The 16,878-nt window shown below is 36.5% G+C and overlaps 1 long non-coding RNA gene across 1 annotated transcript; it reads right to left on the bottom strand.

Annotated features, from left to right (window-relative positions):
* Nucleotides 1-643: 643 nt before the first annotated feature.
* Nucleotides 644-15,539, bottom strand: LOC114282079 (uncharacterized). Its single transcript, XR_014364718.1, has 4 exons — nt 15,447-15,539; nt 1,114-1,157; nt 811-993; nt 644-721 (listed from the first exon to the last, which is right to left on the bottom strand). It is a non-coding gene; the product is annotated as an uncharacterized LOC114282079 (long non-coding RNA).
* Nucleotides 15,540-16,878: the final 1,339 nt, after the last annotated feature.

The raw sequence follows: 16,878 nt of genomic DNA, 5'->3' as shown, positions 1-16,878 counted from the left end.
CACACAAAACTGCAAACTCACTATGCACGCACTTATTGGTTTTAAGACACTACCCATCTCTTTACAAAATGTACGTTGAAAAGGTAAATATTAGATCATTGGGTACATAAAATGTGAATATTAGCGTGTAATGTCTTGTACTTTCCTTTTCTCTCTTCTTGTTGTTTCTGTTATATTAAAATACATTTTTGTCTTTTTCTTCTTTCCTTAAGAACTTCTTATAAGAAAAATAAAAATTAAAAAAAATTATATTATGTAGTTTCCTTTTCATCACATATTTGTTATTTCTTCTTATTTTCCTTTTTCGTTTTCTTCTATTATATTTTTATTATGCTATGTTGTAGATGCAACATATTGTACAAATGCAACATATTTTTATCATACAAATAGACAAACATATTAAAAATTCAAATTAATGTTCATACAAAATGCATTAGCATGTTGTACAAATGCTTACTTTAACATGCTTTAGAAAAACATTTCACATTCAATAAAAAGAATTGAATAAATTTTTGAAAAAGAAACTTTTGAAAAATGTACATAAAAAATAGTATATGACACTACGCAATTCCTAAAAAAATCTATATAATATTCGAAAAAGAAACTTTTAAAAATTGTTGAGAAACCATACCATGGGATGCGCATTTTCCTTTCCTTTGCCATAAGGAATAGCTTTTTTTGTTTCCTTTGATATTGCTTTGTCTTTTTCCTTTGCCTTTGCCTGTAAAAAATAAGTAGAATATATTTATAAATTATATTTAAAATGATAAGAAAATAAATGTCCAATGTTCAAGTGACTTTTATGCTTACCTCATGAATGCGAATAGTATTAAGGTCACGTTCATCGCGAATAACAACGTTAACATTTCTTTCTTGAAGAAATCGAACCTATACATACAAAAACTTTAGAGTAATAAATAAAACTTTATACACATAAATAAGAAAATTAGTAAAGGGAGGAGATATTACGGTTCGGTGTAAGTCCCCATCCACCTATAAAGCATGAGGAAAAAAAAAATTAGAATAATGATATTGTCCATAACTGTTGTACTTAAATTTATTAGAGAGGTACTTAAATTTATATGAAGAGAAAAAAGAAGAAAAAAAACTTACTTGACCAAAAATAGTGATATTGTTCATAACTGTTGTACTTCAACCTAAAAATTTTAGACACAAAGAAACAAAAAATTAGCAATAATAAAAGTTAACATGGATTTCATTGGCAATGAAATGTTATTTCCAAATATCTTGCTACCAAATCGAATAATAAAATTCAAAATTTTATTTAAATAAATAACTGCCATGAATAGAAAATACTTAACGGGTTACAATCAAGAGGAAAATAAATAAATAAAAATATAAACTTCTAAGAAAAAGAAAAAGGTCAACAGATACCAGAGGCACGTGCCTTCTCTGTTTAGAAGGGTACAATTTTTTTTAAAATTTTTTTTATAAGAAAATGTTAAATACATTTGTTTGGGTTAAGTTAAATACTCGGTGAATTTGATTCAAAACAAAAATCTTTATGTTAAATACTTGCGTTAAGTTAAATACTTGTAAGTTTAATACATTTTTTTTTTCATGAAGACAACTAAAGTAATACGTACACACATAAGGATTGACCAGAATTATATTCCCTTAAAAAGGTGCCCAAAAAAAAAAAAAACATAGAATGTTAAATGAAAAATAGAATATTACACATAGAATATTCTATGTTGTGTTCATGAAGAATATTATGTTGAGTTTATGCCAACATAGAATATTATACTCCCTTAAAACGGTGACAAAAAAAAAAAAAAAAAAGAAGAACATAAACTCTCTCGCCATATTACACATAAATGTTAAAATGCCAAGTCTTTCAAATTTTTTCTTTTAATTAGGAACTCTAGATATTCACAAAAAAATTAAATGAAAAATATTTATCATCTATACATTAGAATCACACAGCAAATAAATATTACATTTGAATGGTACAACTAAATAAATATATTACACAGCAAATAAAATGTTAAATAAAATTTTCTGAGTATCAGTTTAATTTTTTTGGTACAACCCTTAATTTATTTTTAAATAGCTCCAAACAAACAGTTCATTGCCGTAATAACCTATCTCTATCTCTCTCTCTCTCTTCCTACATTCTTTGAGAAACCCATAATCAAACTCACATTTTCTGAGTCAACCTAGCATTTAGAATAGATGTTTTTTAACAATCACATTAAAATGATAAATTAAAATTCGAGCACAATAATTGTCCGAATTTGAACTTTTCTCTTTCTTAACTGACTTCAATTTTATAGAGATGAAATTAAAACCAAAATTAAAACCCATTATAATCATAAATATTTTGAAGTTCACCATTTATGACTTGGAAACTCCAAACATAAATTTATGCCAAAAAAAAAAATTCACCACATAAGAAAGCCATTTTATAAGCAATAAAGTAATACACACATATGCATTGACCAGAATTTTTGAAATGCAACATATTCAATTATACTCCCTTAAAAAGGTGGGAAAAAAAAAGGAACATAAACTCTCTTGCGATATTACACATAAATGTTAAAATGCCAAGTCTTTCAAAAAAAAATTAAATGAAAAAAAATAGTCCCTTTCTTTTTAGAATGGTACAATTTTTTTTTTTTTTACATTTGAATGGTACAATTTTTTTTTTTTTTTTTTATAACAAAATGTTAAATACTTGTAAGTTTAATACATTTTTTTTTTCATGAACACAACTAAAGTAATACACACATATATACATTGACCAAAATTTTTTGAAATACAACATAGAATACTATACTGCCTTAAAACGGTGCCAAAAAAAAAAAAACATAAACTCTCTTGCCATATTACACATAAATATTAAAATGTCATGTCTTTCAAATTTTTCTTTTAATTAGGAACTCTAGATATTAAAAAAAAATATATATGCAAAAAACAGTCTCTATAGCGATCCCGGGTTTACCCTTGATATACAGTGATCCGGACATGTGTCCGTGGATGTTGGTAGTTGTTTATTATCTTGTTTACATCCTTTTTACTTAGTATTTGAGTTTTGTGATGTGTTGGGCAGGTTTGTTACAGGTTGGTTGAGTTTAGAAACCAAAACTAGTTGCCCAGATTTTGACCTGTCCGCTCGAGCGGGGGTTTTGGCGCTCGAGCGGGAATTGCACCCATCCAGTATTTTCTGTGCAGTGTTGGACGCTCGAGCGTGGTATTGGCCGCTCGAGCGGGGTTGTGTGAGTTCCGCTCGAGCGGAGAGTTGGAAGCTCGAGCGATGGCCTGGTTCTGTAGAAGTTCTGGGAGTGTGTATTCGCCGCTCGAGCGGGAGTCTGTGAGTGACGCTCGAGCGGGGTGTTTGACGCTCGAGCGGGTCGATTGGGTTTAAGTTCCGTTTTTTGACTTTTCAAATCACTTTTTCACTTTCTCTTCTCTCTCCTACTTCTCCAAAAACACCATTGTTGAGCCTCTCACTCTAGAACTCAACCTTCTCTGTAGGTTTTGATCTAGTACGAGTGATTTGCTCATCTTTGGCCTTTACAAAAAAGTTGTTGATCGTTGAGGGCTACTTTTTAATCTGAAAATTTCGAGATTTGGAGCACGTTGGGTTTTGTCTTCTTCTCCCTTGGAGCTCCGAATTTGAGGTAGGGATAACCTACTCCTTACTATGAGCTTTGTCTTTAAATTTTAGTATTTTGAGATGTTGGGGTTGGTTTGGTAATTTTGTGAAAGTTTGGGGCTTTTGTGTAATTTTACAAAAGTTGGGGTTTTATTTATAATAAACCTAGATGCATGTGTGGCATAGAGAAATGGAATAGATGTTGAATCATTGATGAAAATGGAACCTTAAGGGTTGTAATGTTAATTATGGAAAATGACATAATGGCATTGTTTGATTAATTGGGTTAATTAATCGTGGAAAATGGGGTTATGAAATGGAAATGTTGAGATTGGAAATGTATGGGAAAAAGGGTGTAGTTGAATTACCTATCACTCACCGGAATGAAATGTTGATTAAATATCCATTTGTGCATTTATTTTCTGTTTAGAAATAATTGTTTTGGGCTATCGGTGGAGGATAGTCGTGATTGTTGTAGACAATGCATGATGATTAGGCAAACGAAAACTAATCAATAGAATGTGTCATGGAATTTGACGGTTGATAGAATACATTAACTGCATGTATTGAGTGATTGTATATAGAACCAATGTGTTTATATACGTTATGTGTAGAGGAGGAGATGGGGGATGTACTCCGCGGTTTAACGGAAGATAGGGGATGTACCTCTAAACCGGATAGTGTTGGGAGAAGACAGGGGATGAACTCCGTAGATACAGCTCATATGCTTGTCTAGAGAAGTGAAGATAGAGCTCATATGCTTATCTTTGAGAGTGTGAATATAGCTTATATGCTTATCTGTGAACATGGGATATAGTTTTTATACATATCTGTTGAAACCATGATAGAGCTAACATGCTTATCTGTTGAAAAAGGGAAAATGAAAAGTAACTTGGACTCATAAGTCGTATGACATAAATGTGTAATTTATGTGAATGTATCAGTGTTGGCCATCTATCAATTGCTAATCTTTTAGTCATTGTTCATGGTTGGTTTAGTGTATTTCTACTGGGCTGTGGCTCACCCTATATGGGATTATCATTTTCAGGTACAGGTAGCATGCCACCTCCAAGGACATAGCTTGGGAGGCTAGAGGCGGACATACTTATGTCGTTTTATTTTGATGTATTACATGTAAATTCAAGCCAAGGGCTTAACGTGTAAATGAGTTAGTACTCTTTTGTTGTAACCGAGTGTTAACTTGGAAAGCTGTAAGCCCGTAGGGCATTTTGCTTTTGTTGTTAACATGTAATACTTTTGTAATGAAACTCTGATGAATAGAAGAATGTGGTTATTTCTTCTGTTAATGAATGTCTTGTTTGATGGGTTTATTGTTATTTTTTTTTGAGGGCGTTACAACTTGGTATCAGAGCCTACCGGGTTCGAATACTTTGGGTACGTGGGAAGTGATTAGTATCACAATGGGTTTGTCTCGCTTGCTAGAGACTTAAATGTAGTGTCATATGCTACATGCTTAATTGATAACATGCTTATGTGACTATGTGGGTATGGGATTTAATTTCTAGGATGTTGATTGGATCCTTGGGTTTCTGGGAGTCTTGTTGGAAAAGCACTTGATCAATGCTGTTTCTAACCAGAACTCTAGTAACGCCTCGGGACTATCATTATCCGAAAATGAAATTCGTAAGTGCTTATGTGTTTATGTGCTTACGTGGAGTGAATTACTGTTGTCCATGCATTAGGACGTGAGTGTTTAGTTTCGGCACATTTATGAATGTGCTAACGTTCTGTATTACCTTTATTAGGATGTCAGGACGAGGAAGAGGTGCTAGGCGTGGTAGACTTGCGAGGCAGGAAGTACCGTTACCGGGTGAGATTCCGGCAGTGCAGGAGGGAGTTGGCCAGGCCAATGTGGCTGAGCCAGCGGGTCAGCAGGCTATGGTTGCCTTGGCCAGAGAGATAGCAGGAGCTTTGGGTATTCTTAGAGCTGGGAATCAGGCAGCTGAGGTAGGGCCTTCTTTCTTGAAGAGGGAGTTTTTTCGGTCTAATTCGGATGAGTTTATCGGGGATCCGAAGGAGCCACTGAAGGCTGATGAGTGGCTAGAGCAAATGAGTAAGACGTTCGAGATGCTTGGCATCGAGGACGGAGCACTGAAAGTGACCTTGGCATCCTTCCAGCTGAAGGGAGATGCGGGTCAATGGTGGAAGTACGAGAAGGCTCGTGTTGGTGGTACTTGGGAGGCGTTTGTAAATGCTTTTCAGGAGAGGTTTTTGTCTGCAGCAGCTAGAGAGAAGCTGAGGGATCAGTTTAGCCGGCTTAATCAGCAGGGCTTGTCAGTGGCCGAGTTTGAGGCTACTTTTACCAGTCTGTCCAGGTTTGCACCTGAACTGGTGGCGTCTGAGGAACGCCGTTGCTATGAGTTTGAGCGGAAGTTGAGGCGGGGCCTCAAGTTGAGGGTTGGTGGGTCTTACATCCGGGAGTACAGACACCTAGTGGACGCTGCAGCTCATATGGAGCTCATGATGCAGGAGGAGGATGAGGGGCAGAGAGGCTCTAAGAGGAGCCAAGATGGCCAGGGAGATGGCAGGAGGCAGAGGGGTTCTAACCCTCAGCAGTCGCAGGGTGGTGTTGCTAAATTGACCTTCCCAGTGCTGGGTACAGGCTCCGGGAGAGGTGGTCAGGGGGATTTCACCTGTTACAAGTGTGGCTAGCTGGGTCACAAGGTTTCTGTTTGCCCGCAGAAGGGTGGGGGTCAGAGAGCTGTTTCTTCTTCAGGTAGACCGCAGAGTCAGAGTTTGGGCAGGGGGCAGCCCTTGTCTTGTTATCAGTGTGGACAGCCTGGGCACCTGAAGAGGTTTTGCCCACAGTTGAGTGCCACTTCAGGAGCGTCTGGTTCTAGACAGACGCAGGGATTTCAGCCAGCTCAGTCTGTGCAGGCCTCGAGGGCCAATCTGGGAGCTTCGTCATCCCAGTCTGTGCAGCAGTCTTTTGCTCCGAGAGGTGAGCAGGTAGACCAGGGGCCTACGGGGCGCATGTATGCTGTTACCGCGCAGGATTTAGTACCGGCTCCATCGGTAGTGAGAGGTACTTTTCTGTTTTGCAACTCGGTTGCTAGTGTGTTGATAGACACGGATGCATCTCATTCTTTTGTATCTGCTGCATTTGCATCTGTTTTGGAATTGGAGTTAGCACAGTTAGCATCTCCTATTTGTGTGGTGTCACCTCTTGCTGGTGAGTTGATTCTGAAACAGGGTGTTAGAGGCTGTGATATAGAGGTCGCCGACTATAGGCTTCCTTTTCCGTTTGTCGTCATGCCCATGAAGGGCTTTGATGTTATTTTGGGTATGGACTGGTTATCGTCATACCGGGCTGTTATCGATTGCTACCGCCAGAGGGTCACGTTATGTACCTTGAGCGGGGAGTGGTTCCATTTCTTGGGAGACCGGGTTGGTAGTGTTTTGCCACCGGGGTATGATTCGCGAGGGCGGAGTGAGCTTAGTGGTTTACTTGCTAGCTTTGAGAGTGGTGAGTGTGTTGAGACCCAGATTGTGTTGCCGAGGGTGGTTTGTGAGTATTCGGATGTCTTTCCCAAAGATCTTGTTAGTTTGCCACCTCACCGAGAGATAGAGTTCTCTATTGATTTAGTGCCTGGCACGGCGCCGATTTCTATGGCACCTTACCGTTTTGCTCCAGCAGAGTTGGTTGAGTTGAAAGTTCAGCTCCAGGAATTGCTAGATAAGGGTTTTGTTCGCCCTAGTGTTTCACCGTGGGGAGCACCGGCCCTCTTTGCTAAGAAGAAAGATGGTGCCTTGAGATTGTGTATAGACTACCGGAAGTTGAATCGGGCTACGGTTAAGAATAAGTACCCTATGCCCCGTATAGATGATTTGTTTGACCAGTTGAAGGGTTCCCGTTGTTTCTCTAAGATAGACTTGAGATCGGGTTACCACCAGTTGAGGGTCAAGGAAGAGGATATTCCAAAAACGGCATTCCGTACACGGTATGGCCATTATGAGTTTCTGGTGATGCCATTTGGGCTTACCAATGCACCGGCAGTCTTTATGGACTTGATGAACCGGATTTTTCGGGAGTTCTTAGACCGATTTGTGGTCGTCTTCGTGGACGACATCCTTATCTATTCGCCTTCAGAGGAGGAGCACGAGGAACACTTGAAAGTGGTGCTTGAGTTTCTTAGAGCCCATAGGCTGTATGCCAAGTTTGGGAAGTGTGAGTTCTGGCTGAGGGAAGTCAAATTCTTAGGCCACGTGGTATCCGGGGAAGGGGTGTTTGTTGATGCATCCAAGATTGAGGCAGTGCAAGATTGGGCACAGCCTAAGAGTGTGTTTGAGATCCGCAGTTTTCTGGGATTAGCTGGGTATTATCGTCGGTTTGTGAAAGATTTCTCCAGGTTAGCGTTACCGTTGACTCGACTGACTCGGAAGGGAGTCAAGTTTGTGTGGAGTGAGACTTGTGAAAAGTCGTTCCAAGAGCTGAAAGTTAGATTGACCACCGCTCCGGTGTTGATTATTCCGGAGAGAGGGTTGGGTTATGCGGTTTATTGTGATGCCTCACGAGAGGGTTTGGGTTGTGTGTTGATGCAAGAAGGGAAAGTGGTAGCTTATGGCTCACGTCAGTTGAAAATACACGAGAAGAATTACCCTACACACGACCTAGAATTAGCGGCTGTGATCTTTGCCTTGAAAATTTGGAGGCACTACCTTTATGGTGAGAAGTTCGAGGTGTTCTCGGACCACAAGAGTTTGAAGTATCTGTTTACACAGAGAGACTTGAATTTGAGGCAGAGGAGGTGGATGGAGTTCATCGAGGATTATGATTTTGAGTTGCATTATCATCCGGGAAAGGCCAATGTTGTGGCCGATGCCCTTAGCAGGAAATCCATTAGTGATATAGCTAGTATAGCCATCCGAGAATGGGAGATGTTGGGAGTACTTGGCGAGTTTGATTTGCTATTGGGCGAATCTGTTGAGGCTGCGGCCTTGTTTTCTGTTGTTGTGCAGCCTACACTTGTGACTAGAGTGTTAGAGGCACAGAGAGGTGACCTTGAGGTAGAATCCCTCTGAGAGAAGATCTCCAGTGGGAAAGTTGAGAAGGGTTTGACGGTGTATCCCGACCTGAGTGTGAGATACCGAGACCATTTGTTTGTACCGGAGTCTTGCCGAGAGGAAGTACTCCGAGAGTTTCATCATTCGCGCCTTGCGGTGCATCCGGGAGGTACTAAGATGTATCAGGATTTGGGTCGCCAGTTTTGGTGGCGGGGTATGAAGAGAGATGTGGCTGTTTTCGTATCGAAGTGCCTTACTTGCCAGCAAGTGAAGGCCGAGCATCAGAGGCCAGCGGGTTTGTTGCAACCCTTGCCTATTGCCGAGTGGAAGTGGGAGCACGTCACTATGGACTTCGTTGTAGGTCTTCCGAGGACTCAGTGGGGTAGTGATGCTATTTGGGTGGTTGTAGACCGGTTGACTAAGTCGGCGCACTTTATTCCTATGCGCGTGAGAGACTCGGTGGATCATCTTGCCGACTTGTATATTCGGGACATAGTGAGATTGCACGGGGTCCCAGTGACGATCGTCTCAGATAGAGATCCTCGTTTTACTGCCAGGTTGTGGCAGAGTTTGCAGAGTGCCTTGGGCACTAAGTTGACCTTTAGTACGGCTTATCATCCTCAGACTGACGGGCAGTCCGAGCGTACTATTCAGATCCTTGAGGATATGCTTCGGGGTTGTGTCCTGGACTTCAGTGGGACGTGGGAGAGGCACTTACCCTTGGTAGAGTTTGCCTACAACAACAGTTTTCAGTCTAGCATCGGTATGGCACCGTTTGAGGCCTTGTATGGCCGACCGTGTAGGTCTCCAGTTTGTTGGGCCGAGGTGGGTGATGCACCTTTGTTGGGTCCGGAGTTGGTTAGGGAGACGACGGAGAAAGTTGAGCTTATCCGTAGGAGGCTTGTTACAGCCCAGAGTCGTCAGAAATCTTATGCTGACCGTAGGAGGAGGCCTTTGGCGTTTGAGGTAGGTGATCATGTCTTTCTGAAGATATCACCTAGGCGAGGCTTGATGAGGTTTGGGAAGAGTGGGAAGTTATCCCCTCGGTTTATTGGTCCTTTTGAGATCCTTGAGAGGATTGGCGAGGTTGCTTATCGGTTAGCTTTACCGCCGCAGTTGTCCGGAGTGCATGACGTGTTTCATGTGAGTATGCTTTGGAAGTATGAGCCAGATCCATCACATGTGTTGGATTGGACCGATTTAGAGGTAGATGAGGATGCCTCGTATGAGGAGAGACCGGTTCGGGTCTTGGATAGGCGAGATCAGGTCCTGCGTGGCAAGACCATTCCTTTGGTGAAAGTCTTGTGGAAACATCACGGAGTGGAGGAAGCCACTTGGGAACGTGAGTTGGAAGTCCGTGAGAAATATCCGGACTTGTTTGTTGATATGTAATCTTGTATTTAAATTTTGAACTATTGTTGAACTTAAGAGCTTTTATATATGTCTTAAGTTGTGAAACATTGAAGTATGTTTTGGAACTTGCCTCATATGGAAGTTGAATGTAACATTATATATGTTGAATATATTGTTGAAATTGGAAAGGAAATGCGTAATGTTGATGCATGTTGAGAGTACATATGTTGTTTACATATTGTGAAATGCCTCTTGTTAAAGGGAGGGGGTGACCGGTAATGGGTCGGATTGTTGAATGTTAAAATGTAACATTGTTTAAAATGGAGGAAAACTTGTTTTTGAAAACTTAATTTCGGGGACGAAATTCTTTAAGGGGGGGAGGTTATAGCGATCCCGGGTTTACCCTTGATATACAGTGATCTGGACATGTGTCTGTGGATGTTGGTAGTTGTTTATTATCTTGTTTACATCCTTTTTACTTAGTATTTGAGTTTTGGGATGTGTTGGGCAGGTTTGTTACAGGTTGGTTGAGTTTAGAAACCAAAACTAGTTGCCCAGATTTTGACCTGTCCGCTCGAGCGGGGGTTTTGGCGCTCGAGCGGGAATTGCACCCATCCAGTATTTTCTGTGCAGTGTTGGACGCTCGAGCGTGGTATTGGCCGCTCGAGCGGGGTTGTGTGAGTTCCGCTCGAGCGGGGAGTTGGAAGCTCGAGCGATGGCCTGGTTCTGTAGAAGTTCTGGGAGTGTGTATTCGCCGCTCGAGCGGGAGTCTGTGAGTGACGCTCGAGCGGGGTGTTTGACGCTCGAGCGGGTCGACTGGGTTTAAGTTCCGTTTTTTGACTTTTCAAATCACTTTTTCACTTTCTCTTCTCTCTCCTACTTCTCCAAAAACACCATTGTTGAGCCTCTCACTCTAGAACTCAACCTTCTCTGTAGGTTTTGATCTAGTACGAGTGATTTGCTCATCTTTGGCCTTTACAAAAAAGTTGTTGATCGTTGAGGGCTACTTTTTAATCTGAAAATTTCGAGATTTGGAGCACGTTGGGTTTTGTCTTCTTCTCCCTTGGAGCTCCGAATTTGAGGTAGGGATAACCTACTCCTTACTATGAGCTTTGTCTTTAAATTTTAGTATTTTGAGATGTTGGGGTTGGTTTGGTAATTTTGTGAAAGTTTGGGGCTTTTGTGTAATTTTACAAAAGTTGGGGTTTTATTTATAATAAACCTAGATGCATGTGTGGCATAGAGAAATGGAATAGATATTGAATCATTGATGAAAATGGAACCTTAAGGGTTGTAATGTTAATTATGAAAAATGACATAATGGCATTGTTTGATTAATTGGGTTAATTAATCGTGGAAAATTGGGTTATGAAATGGAAATGTTGAGATTGGAAATGTATGGGAAAAAGGGTGTAGTTGAATTACCTATCACTCACCGGAATGAAATGTTGATTGAATATCCATTTGTGCATTTATTTTCTGTTTAGAAATAATTATTTTGGGCTATCGGTGGAGGATAGTCGTGATTGTTGTAGACAATGCATGATGATTAGGCAAACGAAAACTAATCAATAGAATGTGTCATGGAATTTGACGGTTGATAGAATACATTAACTACATGTATTGAGTGATTGTATATAGAACCAATGTGTTTGTATACGTTATGTGTAGAGGAGGAGATGAGGGATGTACTCCGCGGTTTAGGGGAAGATAGGGGATGTACCTCTAAACCGGATAGTGTTGGGAGAAGACAGGGGATGAACTCCGTAGATACAGCTCATATGCTTGTCTAGAGAAGTGAAGATAGAGCTCATATGCTTATCTTTGAGAGTGTGGATATAGCTTATATGCTTATCTGTGAACATGGGATATAGTTTTTATACATATCTGTTGAAACCATGATAGAGCTAACATGCTTATCTGTTGAAAAAGGGAAAATGAAAAGTAACTTGGACTCATAAGTCGTATGACATAAATGTGTAATTTATGTGAATGTATCAGTGTTGGCCATCTATCAATTGCTAATCTTTTAGTCATTGTTCATGGTTGGTTTAGTGTATTTCTACTGGGCTGTGGCTCACCCTATATGGGATTATCATTTTCAGGTACAGGTAGCATGCCACCTCCAAGGACATAGCTTGGGAGGCTAGAGGCGGACATACTTATGTCGTTTTATTTTGATGTATTACATGTAAATTCAAGCCAAGGGCTTAACGTGTAAATGAGTTAGTACTCTTTTGTTGTAACCAAGTGTTAACTTGGAAAGCTGTAAGCCCGTAGGGCATTTTGCTTTTGTTGTTAACATGTAATACTTTTGTAATGAAACTCTGATGAATAGAAGAATGTGGTTATTTCTTATGTTAATGAATGTCTTGTTTGATGGGTTTATTGTTATTTTTTTTTGAGGGCGTTACAACTCTTTCTTTTTATAATCACAAAACAAATATGCTACATTTAAATGGTACAAATTTTGTTTTGAATTTTTTATAACAAAATGTTAAATACATTTTTGTGGGTTAAGTTAAATACTTGGTGAATTTGATTCAAAGTAAAACGGATTATGTTAAATACTTGCGTTAAGTTAAATACTTGTAAGTTTAATACATTTTTTATCATCTGTACAAAAAAAAAAAACATAAACTCTCTTGCCATATTACACATAAATGTTAAAATGCCAACTCTTTCAAATTTTTCTTTTAATTAGGAGCTGTAGATATTAAAAAAAAAACAGTCCCTTTCTTTTTAGAATCACACAACAAATATACTACGTTTAAATGGTACAATTTTTGTGTAAAGGTATATCGTAGTGATGTCTCTCTCTATATCTTGCATAAATGTTCTTTTATTAAAAGGGTGACTAAATCATGGTTGATTGCATCTATTTTTGAAAAACAAAATTGTGCATGTAGAGTTCTTCAACTGAGCATTCCAGTGATTAGTAATGCGCTTGATGGTTTAGTAAGTTGAATAGAAATTAATAATGCCTTTTTGTCAAACAATCCTATGGGCGCCTAAGCCTAGGTTTTTATTTTGGAAAGAATAAATAAATAAAAGGGAGAATAGAAACCCATATTACATCAAAAGATATCATCACATAACTACGATGAAGCAACCCGACTATGCCTCACTAAGTAAAGGAGTCAGGACAACCAAACCATGATGGTTATGATTAGTAAATTACTTAACTCTCTCTTTCTCTCTCTCTCTCTCTCTCTCTCTCTCTCTCTCTCTCTCTCTCTCTCTCTCTGTTCATCAAATTTGAGTGAAAATTTGATTAAAAGCTTGATCTGATATGAATATTCCAATCCTTACTCTCTTCGCATCTTCAAATCTTTTCAAAAAAATTCTAAACTTATCCTAAAAGCCATCTCCTATCCATACCATTTTTTATGAAAGAAAACCATTTCCTGTCCATACTCTATTTTAATCTTTTATCAAAAAAGATTAAAAGTATTATTATTAGAGATTTGGTAAAAATTTTTGTTCATTCTTGATTTAGTGAAAATTTTGGATCTATTACGTTTTTCCTGTGTATAATAGCCAAATAATTTTGAGACCAACTTTATGTGTAAGGACCAAATTTGTGCTTAATAGTTCAAATAATTGACAGTAATTCTTTGATGAAAAAATAATTTTTTCTTAATTTTTTTTTGATTAAAAAAATTGGCAATAATTCTAATTAAAAATTTGGTGATGAGAGACATTTCCTCAATGTTTAATAGTTCTGAGAGAAATTTGGTTCACAATAATTCTGGTTAATGTTTAATCAAAATTGACAAAAATTTGGTTCACATAATGTTTTTTAAAATTCTTTGATGAAATTTAGTTCAAATAATTTCTGCATCATAGTTCAAATAATCGGCAATAATTGACAGACCAACTATTATACACAGTTGACAGTAAACACAATGTGTATAACTTTTATTTATTTATTTTTTGAACAGCAAACCAATTTCTGCTTAATGTTTTTTTCATTAAAAAAAATTGACAATAATTCTGATTAAAAATTGACAGAAATTTGGTGATGAGAGACACATTTCCTCAATGTTTAATAGTTATGAGAGAAATTTGGTTCACAATAATTCTGCTCAATGTTTAATCAAAATTGACAGAAGGCACGATGTAAATATATTAATTTTTTTTTCTTAAATAACTTCTGACATTTTTGCTTGTATTACATGCTCTACAAAACTGAAATAAATAACAACTCTCCCTAATGTTAATGCAAATTAAGAAATAAACATATAAGATTTTTAATGTTCACCAATACTCCAAATCAAAATATAATAGCAAGTAAAAAAAAATTGTAAACACTGATAGAAACTAAAGTTATTGTATACTAAATCTATAATAAAAAGAAAAAAAATACACCTAATATTTTCTTAGTTGATGATTAAGTAAACAAACAAACCAAATTTTTTAAAATTGAATTTATGCACAATTTATACACCTAATATTAAAAAATCCAAGGCACTCAGATTCACAGATTCACATGATTTGTCAAGATCATCTATTTTTTTAAGAGCACTGAATTTCATTTTAAATAACAAACATACAAAAATCAAAGCACTCAGTAAAATATATCATCAAGTTTCTTTTGAATATGATATCTCAAACCAATAATTTTGAGTCATAAAAAAATCATCTCTAAAGCCAAAAGGGGGCTTGGATTCTCCACAACACCTTTTTTTTTGTTTTCTTTCTTTTTGGAGTGTTGAACACATTCAAGAGGCTGAACTAAACCAAGCAAAAGGTCAAACCACTGAAGTATGCTCTCTCATGCTGCACCACTTCATTAATTTCCTACCTAATTTTATATACAATTTTTTAAATTTTTTTGTGTAATAAATATAGATATATGAGTGGCATGGTTGTCACAAAAGTTTCATTCAATTTTATTGTTGTGGGATCTCTAGTGTCCAACATTGCAGTGGGATCTCTAGTGTTCAATTTTGTTTTAGAAAATAAAATAGCAAATTACCCATATAACTTAAAATATAAAACTTAGGGCATGATTTTAAAAAATAAATTTAGGGCATAACTTAGGGCATAACTTAAAAAAAAATTTAAAAAATCAAAAGTTAATATATTTTCCAAAAAAAGAAATAATAATAATAAATTTAGGACATAATTACCCATATAACTAATTTAAAAAATGTCTTCAAATATCAAGTAGTTCAATAATTAGAAAAATGTCTTCAAAAATGTCTTCAATAACATCAAGTAGTTCAATAACATGTCTTCAAATATGTGTCAATAACACATTGAACAGAATTTGGTGATTTTGGTAATCCTTTGCAACTACTCTTTGGTGATAAGAAATTCTGCTTTGAAAACACATTGAGCAGAATTCTTCTCATTGAGCAGAATTCTTTGAAAACAGAATTCTTTGAAAACAGTGGACAATTAAAATTCTTCTCAATAAACACATTGAGCGTAATAAACTAACCGAGCAACCGAGATTTTTATTTTTTATGGCTCCAAGTTCCTGATTAACTAACCGAGCAGCCGAGCAAAGTTCCTGTTTCAAGTTCAAGTTCCTAATTTCAATTAAAAAATAAGTGATATTGTTGGGTGCAAGGGGATACATGGAGCCATGTGAAACTAAGTGAATGGCATTAAATAAAATAAATGAACATTCATACTTAAAATAACATACATTTTTACTCATTAAAAATATATTATAAGAATTTAATATATTTCTACCATAAATATATTTTACTGAGTAGTCATTAAGTATAAATATTTTACTGAGTAGTCATTGGGTGCAAGGAGAACTTCACTCTGGATGATATATGCTGGTAGTCATTAAGTATAAATATTTTACATTGATGATAAGAAAATATATGTGAATATTTTACATTGATGATAAGAAAATATATGTGAATATTTTCTTAATCATCAACTAAGAAAATATATGCTGGTATGAATATATTTGGATTTACGTCATTTGGAGAGATTCAAAAGTACACAATTAACTTGATTATAATATAACTAAGAAAATATAAACTACAATATATGCTGGTATATTATCAACTAAGAATTATAAGAAAATATATTTTCATATATTTTCATACAGTAACTTGATTATAAGAAAATATAAACTACAATATATGCTGGTATATTATGTTGAAATTTTTTGGGGTGTTTTCTTATAATATAAACTACAATATATGTTGATAATATACCAGCATATATATGCTGGTATGGATATTTAGGGTGTTTTTTGTCTATAAGGTTTATTGGTATATTAAGAAAACAAAAAACACCCTAAATACTACTTAGAGACCATAAACCCCCATCTGAAATATATGTTGATAATATACCAGCATATATTTGCTGGTATGGATATACCAGTAAAATAGATGATCCAATCATCTATTTTACTTCACCAATAAAATAGCCAAATAAAAATAAATAAATAAATAACATATAAGAGAAATATTGTTATGCAATTATAAGAAAAAAGCCTTGCCTACTACAAATGTGGATCAACCAACTTTTTTGTTATAAGAAAATATAACAATAAACCCCCATCTTCTTAATATACCAGTTTTTTGTCTATACCAGTATAAGAAAATATAACAAAAAACACCCTAAATACTACATAATATACCAGTATAAGAAAATCTCTAAACCATATGTTAAAAAAAACCACTCATTTTCTTATAATATAAACTACAATATATGCTGGTATATTATGTTTATATTTTCTTAGTTTATATTATAAGAAAATATAAACTACAATATATGCTGGTATATTATCAACTAAGAAAATATATGCTGGTTATAGCGATCCCGGTTTTCCTTTTTGTGCTTAACTGTAATCCGGATTCGATTTCGTAAGGGTGCTGTTGTCTTATCCTCTTTCTATCCCTTTC

The sequence above is a fragment of the Camellia sinensis genome, chromosome 3 (assembly GCF_055761805.1).
Source record: "Camellia sinensis isolate YWXY chromosome 3, ASM5576180v1, whole genome shotgun sequence".
Lineage (NCBI taxonomy): Eukaryota > Viridiplantae > Streptophyta > Magnoliopsida > Ericales > Theaceae > Camellia > Camellia sinensis.
This window is presented reverse-complemented; position numbering and strand designations above follow the sequence as displayed.